Source organism: Vespula pensylvanica, chromosome 8 (assembly GCF_014466175.1).
Source record: "Vespula pensylvanica isolate Volc-1 chromosome 8, ASM1446617v1, whole genome shotgun sequence".
NCBI lineage: Eukaryota > Metazoa > Arthropoda > Insecta > Hymenoptera > Vespidae > Vespula > Vespula pensylvanica.
Window position 1 is genome coordinate 4,450,851 of NC_057692.1, and position 6,617 is coordinate 4,457,467.

The following is a 6,617-nucleotide window of genomic DNA, read 5'->3' on the forward strand; positions in this document are numbered from 1 at the left end:
GAATCCGTCTGAACGCTGTCATTACGATGTATAATATGCGGTTTTGGTTCGTTTCTTTTTTCTTTTTCTTTCTTTCTTTTTTCTTTTTCTTTTCTTTACGAAGCGTCGATTGCGGTTTGTTTTTAGGTTTGTTTTTGTTAATACCGATTGACAAAAATTGTCACGAATCGTCGTGATTTTATTGTATACGATTGACAGCAGAGTGTCGTGCGCTACGAACCTTTATATACGTATATAATAAAACGTAAAAGGTGATGAAATAATCGATTAGAAAAAGCAAACAAAAAATCTGATTCGGTGTAGGTTGTCGGACAAGCTCTTATAAGCGATTACGGAACCATCAGGATTTTATCGGGGAAAAATTGGATGGGGAAAAAAAGTGGAAAGACTGCAAGAACGACGTAATTGATATAGAATAAATAAACGAGAATAGAATTTCGATTTTTTTTTCTCGCGTAGACGTACATAGATACTAGTTTTTCTTCGTGAAAAAGAACAAGAGAAAAATAGAGAAAGATAGAGTAAGATCATCGTAAAAGACCTTGAATTCGGGCACATCGAATTTTGTATCGAAAAATCTCACCTTCGTCGGCTTCTCTTTGGTTCGACTTTATATACATATGTTGTATATATGTATGTATGTACGTATGTATGTATGTATGTATGTATGTATGTACGCCGATTCTCGTCCGACCTCGACCAGCTGTCCGAACCATCTCGACAGCGTCATAACAAAACTCGACGGTTGCTTTTCGTGCCCCATGGAATCGGTCGGGACAAGCGGTTCTTTTGAAGCACGCAACCTGCCTGCCAGTCTCTACAACGTTTACTTCACCGACGTACGAGATAGGTGAAAATGATTTTAATAATAATAAGTAACGAAATACGCGTTCCTGTGTAACTGATAACGCTAGTAATATAGATACATGTGTATAGGGATATTTGATAAAATCTATATTATATCATAAGTTCGAATCGTATATATCGTACCTAAGACGATCAAAAGATTTACCGTTGTGATAATTTTTACAAACATTAAGGATAATCGATTTGTACGTGTAAGATAGAGGATAACGATCGCGTCGTAAACGCGATGATCGACCTTCCTCGATGGAAATGTGAAATAGTAGATCGGTGCGTTAATATCGATAAGCTCTGCATATATATACGTGTATGTGTGTGTGTGTGTAAGTATAGATGTACAGTACATCCTCGCGATACGATCGGTATTACGTAGATAAATAAATACATACATAGATCTATATCTAAGATACTAAATTATCGAAGACAGTTAAAGAATGCGTCAAGTTTCATCGCGTTTATCAGTGAAACGTCAGGTATGTATGTATATAAGGGCAACCAAGTCGCAACATGTTAACGCCATCTTTCTTTTTATTTTCTTCTTTTTTATTCCTTTTTCTTTTTCTTTTTTTCCACGTGAGGTAGAATGCCCTGCGCGTCAAGCGGGGCGCGCGTTCATTCGAGCACGCGACCCAAAAGCGCCGCTCTTGACTTCGAAGCGCTCGAAGCGCGAAAGCCGCCTTGCTCCTACGCGAACGAACGCGCGCGCGCACATATGTGTGAATTCGTGTGGTGTGTATTGTGTGTGTCTATGTGTATGCGCATGCGTGCGTGCGTGTGTATGCGTATAATGCGAGTTAAACTCTCTCTCTCTCTCTCTCTCTATCTCTCTCACACTTTTCTCTCTTATACTCTTTCTGCGTTTGCAGAAGAGACGGAAGAGAAAGAGAGAGAAAAGAGACCTGATGGAGTAACAGAAAACGATCGTACGCTTCTTGGCAGAACGACGAGCAGCAGGACGCATCTGGAAATAGTTTATTATTAATAGATGCCACGATTTCCTCCTGAGCACGTTAGACGCCGTTTATTCCGAGGCTAGTCTGTACCGAGTTTTTGAACCACGGACGTTTTATTCTCCTCTCTCTCTCTCTCTCTCTCTCTCTCTCTCTCTCTCTCTCTCTCTCTCCGTCTTTCTCTCTTTTTCTCTTTCTCTTTCCACAGGAGCGCCGCCCCCTACCACACTCCCATCATTCACTCTCTCTCTCTCTCTCTCTCTCTCTCACCCTCCTCTCTTTCTCTCTCTTCTTCTTCTTCTTCTTCTTTTCCTCCTCCTCCTCCTCCTCTTCCTCCTACTCTTTCTATCCCTTCTCCCTTAAACCTTCTCTTTCCTCCCATCGTTCCCCGCTCACCATCATCCGTAGCCCGTTCGTCCTTTTTCCTTTCGCTTCGGTCCCCTCTCTCCGTAAGGCCCCCTCGCCGACCTCCTCCTTCTCCTCTTCCTCCTCTTCGTTCTCTTCTGCTTCTCTTAAAAACGAGACTCGCCGCCGACTTTCCGACAAAGGAATAAAGAAAAGAAACAACTAGACACGCTACGCGCGCTGAGGATGGCACGGCGAAGAGAGAAAGAGTGGGAGAGAGAGAGAGACAGAGAGAACGGGCCGAGGATAGTTCGTGTGTTGTGTGTGTTAGGGTTTAATAGTGTAGTAGTAGAGAGAACAGCCGTAGCGAACACAGCGCAGCACACAGAGGAGCCGTACCGTGGCGGGTTGAGCCTTTTCGTGCGAGAGAGCGCGGGTCGAGGGGTGAGAGAGGAGAAGGTGCGCTTGCCGATCCAATGGCGCAGCAACGAAGGGACGAACGATGTCCTTTTCGAGATTTTCTTACCAGCAGCTAGCTAGTTCACTTCCGTCTAACGGCCCCGATCGTTCTTCTCTCCCCTAGGTCAGGATATATTCAAAGAACTAAAACGAACGTTAGAACGGAGTATTCCATTCCGGACCTATGTAGAATCTTATTTTCTTACGCGGAATATCTTCACCATCGTTTTTATCATATATATATATATATATATATATATATATATACACACATATATATATCTTTTTTTATATGTCGGTAATAACATTCGATTATTTGATGACGAAGTTATTTGTTTAACGCTTTCGTCGATTTTGATCTTGATCTTTTTATTAATACGCGTTTATTTATATAAGATATTTTTCTACATACATGCAAACAATTTTGTACGTTATGAAAAATGAAAAACAAAGAGAAGAATACGTTTTCATCGTTCGACTTGCGTTTGATTCGAAGAATTCTAGGATGAAGATAATTATCTTTATTATTTGGATGCACGCACGAAGTATCTTATAACGTGGCGTTAATCGTATCGAGATTTGAGTTTCTTTCGACATACAACACAACTATCAAATAGTACGAGCAAAAATGTTGTCCGTCTTCTTCGAAAAAACTGTTGTCACGCTCTGGAGCGCAACGCGCGGCTCGGTCAATTACCGCGGAAAGAAAATTTCCCCTTTCCCCTTCACTCTTCTGTACAATTAGTTTCTTGTTACACAATGCTCACTTTTCGAAAGAGAAACGGTATATTCTTCGCAGAGAATATTTCTTGCTTACCCGACGTTTACTTTTCTAACTAGGAACACGACGTAACTTTTTAAGGAATTGACATTGAATCTACGATATTTAATCAGACCGACTCTAATGCCAGATAAATTTAATTTTTTAATACACCTCTTTCGCATATATATATATATATAAAAATAATAATACAATTTTTGTTTTATTATTATTTTCTTGTTCTTCCTATACGACTTTTATTGAACCGTAACGAACAAAATTTTTTACCGAACAAAATTCGATTTAATACGTGTTTTTTATTTGGAGAATATATAATATTAAATTTTTTTTTTTTTAGATTTTATCGGACTATATTGACGAAATCTAAGATCTTTTTTAAATTCATTCCATAACACAACATTCGTTCTGTTTGTAGTTGTACTTCCTGTTTTCCTTGTTTTATCAATTGGTCGAACTTGATATCTTTTTGTTTTCTCTCTCTCCTTCTCTCTCTTTTTTCTTTTTACTAGCACAATAATAAAACGATAATCGTTTTCTACGAAACACAATTGGATTGCTCTTGGGACGTCTAATGTTCCAACGGTAGAAAAAATTTCTAAGACGATGACGATGTTTTCGCCGAGCGTTGCTTCGTCTCAGCATGCTTTTAGTACGAGGCGGCCTTTAATCGTCACGCTACGGTATCGTAGCGGTAACACCTGTTGAATCTTTACGCTGCCGATCAACTTACGATGATTATCGAATCGATACTTGAAATATCGATATTGCAAAGAGTATCGATTTCTATACAATTAACAATAAATGCGATCGTTATTAAAAAATTTTCCTCGATCTCAACTTTCAACCTTTTTTCATTATACGATCGTCCGATCATAATATTCCATTTAAATGTTCGATCGCAAAGTAAACACACTTCGTATTCATTTTATCAACGATTGATTCCAATATTATATAAAATTAAATCGACGTATTCAAGCAAATATAACATATCGATCTGATGCATTCGCGTTATAAGAAAAAAAGAAAGAGAAAGAGAGATAAAACGATCGATGGATTCGATATTTAATTATTACCTTTGAATAATTTCATGGTTAAACGAGAGTCCCTATTAAATCGTCGAAAATTTATTTCCTCGAATCCGTATATTTGTATATCAAATATATTTATTTACACTGAGGGATTATTAAACTGAGGGATGAACGAACGTAGTATTCGATTCGAGGATACAAAAATAGTAAACATAGATATATCTATTTGGAATGAGAAAGAAATAAAATAGAAAGAGATAGAGCGATAGAGAATGCGAGAGAGAGAACAGCTCGAAGACGTAAATTCGTTCGACGGCACAAAGGATGCCGTCGACGATAAGTCGGGCGAAGGCGCGGATCATCGGCGCTCTTTTCGCCTCTATCTTCGTCGACGACCGGAATCACCGGCTTCACGGCCAGGCTTCATTCATAAGCTCGGCGAGCGTGACGCCTATGTTTCTTCTGAAACACCGCTAGGAGATAATAGCGTGCGTTGTACAGTCGACTGTAAGAGTATCTAACTAAAATATCTTTGATTTTTGATATCGATGATCATGCTGTTTTCTTGTGATTTTTTTACGAAAGAATCCGAGAAGAAGAAGAAGAAAAGAAAAGAAACAAGAAAAACAATCGATCGACGTTGGAAAAATTTTTCATCGATTGACAAATTTTTTCACGTTTTAAACGTATCAGACAGTGATAATTGATCATCGGTTTATCGTATAAAATATTCGGAATTAATTAAAATGTTTCGTTTTATTTTTTTTTTCGCACCAATAAGCATCGTGCGAAATTTTTACGAATCAACTATTGGGATACGTAAAAATTCGAAATTCGTATCCATCGAGTTTTTGATACTCGTTTTCTTTTTCTTTTTTTTTTTTTTATGCGTCTCTCTTGTCTCCTGACTCGGAACGATTTCGACTTCCTTTCATCTTCTTCTTTTTCGTCCTTTTCTTTTTCTTTTCGTTTTTTTTTTCTTTCTCTTTTCTTTTTTTTTTCTTTTTCTTCTTCTCCTCCTTCTTCGGTCGGCTTCGAAGAAAGAGTACTTTCGTTCAAACGCCGCCGATACGAGACGGCAAAGACGGCGCTGTCAGAAGTACGCAAGAGACAAAATAACCAAAGCGAGGTACAGTCCATGCGGGAACGAATAGTTCCATTTGTATCGCGCGAAGCTATAAAATTTATTTCGGCGTGCGGCCCGCGAGCGATAAGTGACAGAAATTGTAAGACAAATTTATAAGCCTTTTATAGCGTACGTGTTGTTGTTGTTGTTCTTTCCTTTCTGTTGTTTTTTTTTTTATTATAATTTTTTTTTTGTAATTTTTTATTATTTAACTTTTTATTTCTTTTCGTTTTCTTTTTCTTTTTTTCTCCATCCCTCTCCCACCCCCTCCTCTTTACGAACGACCGGTTACACGTGTATGCGTATGCGTGTACTTAAGTACGCGTGCGCGCGCGCGTGTATCCGTTTAACAAGCCCTCATCACACGAGCGGTACGATCGCCATAAAGTCGACCAATCTCGAACTAACGAACGATCGTTTAAAGCGACATTTTCTTCATCGATAAAGTTTTACGAGCGGTGAAAGGGAGGAATCATAAATCGACATCGGACGAGAATGTATAAATATCATATAACAACATATAAAGCTAACCCCCTTTTTAAATGATCCACATTCGATACAGCTATATTGAAAAGTCTTTATTTGTCCCACACGAAGAACGCGAAGATTGATGGTTTTTAAAATTCTATATCGCTGTAAAACCTTTCGTTATATATCAATATATATATATATATCCTTATATATCATTATATATTCTTTGTTATATATTTAACATTATTTTTTTAGAACGACCATTTAGATATTTTTTAAGACAAATCCATTGATGTTTAATGACACAAACTCAACGGTAACAAGCCAGGACGATGAATGATAGATACGTATATATGTATATTCTTTCATATGTTCTTTACATACGTACATATACGTTTGCATAATTAACAAGTCGAACTCTCACTCGATAACATTCGCAGTTCGCTCATTATCATTTACGATTTTTCCCTAGATAAGTTGACCTTTGATTAACGATATATGTATTAAAAAAATCGTTTTGTTATCGTTGAAAAGAAAATACTTGCTCCATGAGAAAAGCGTGTTTACATAAAGCCTTCAGACTCTGACCTATA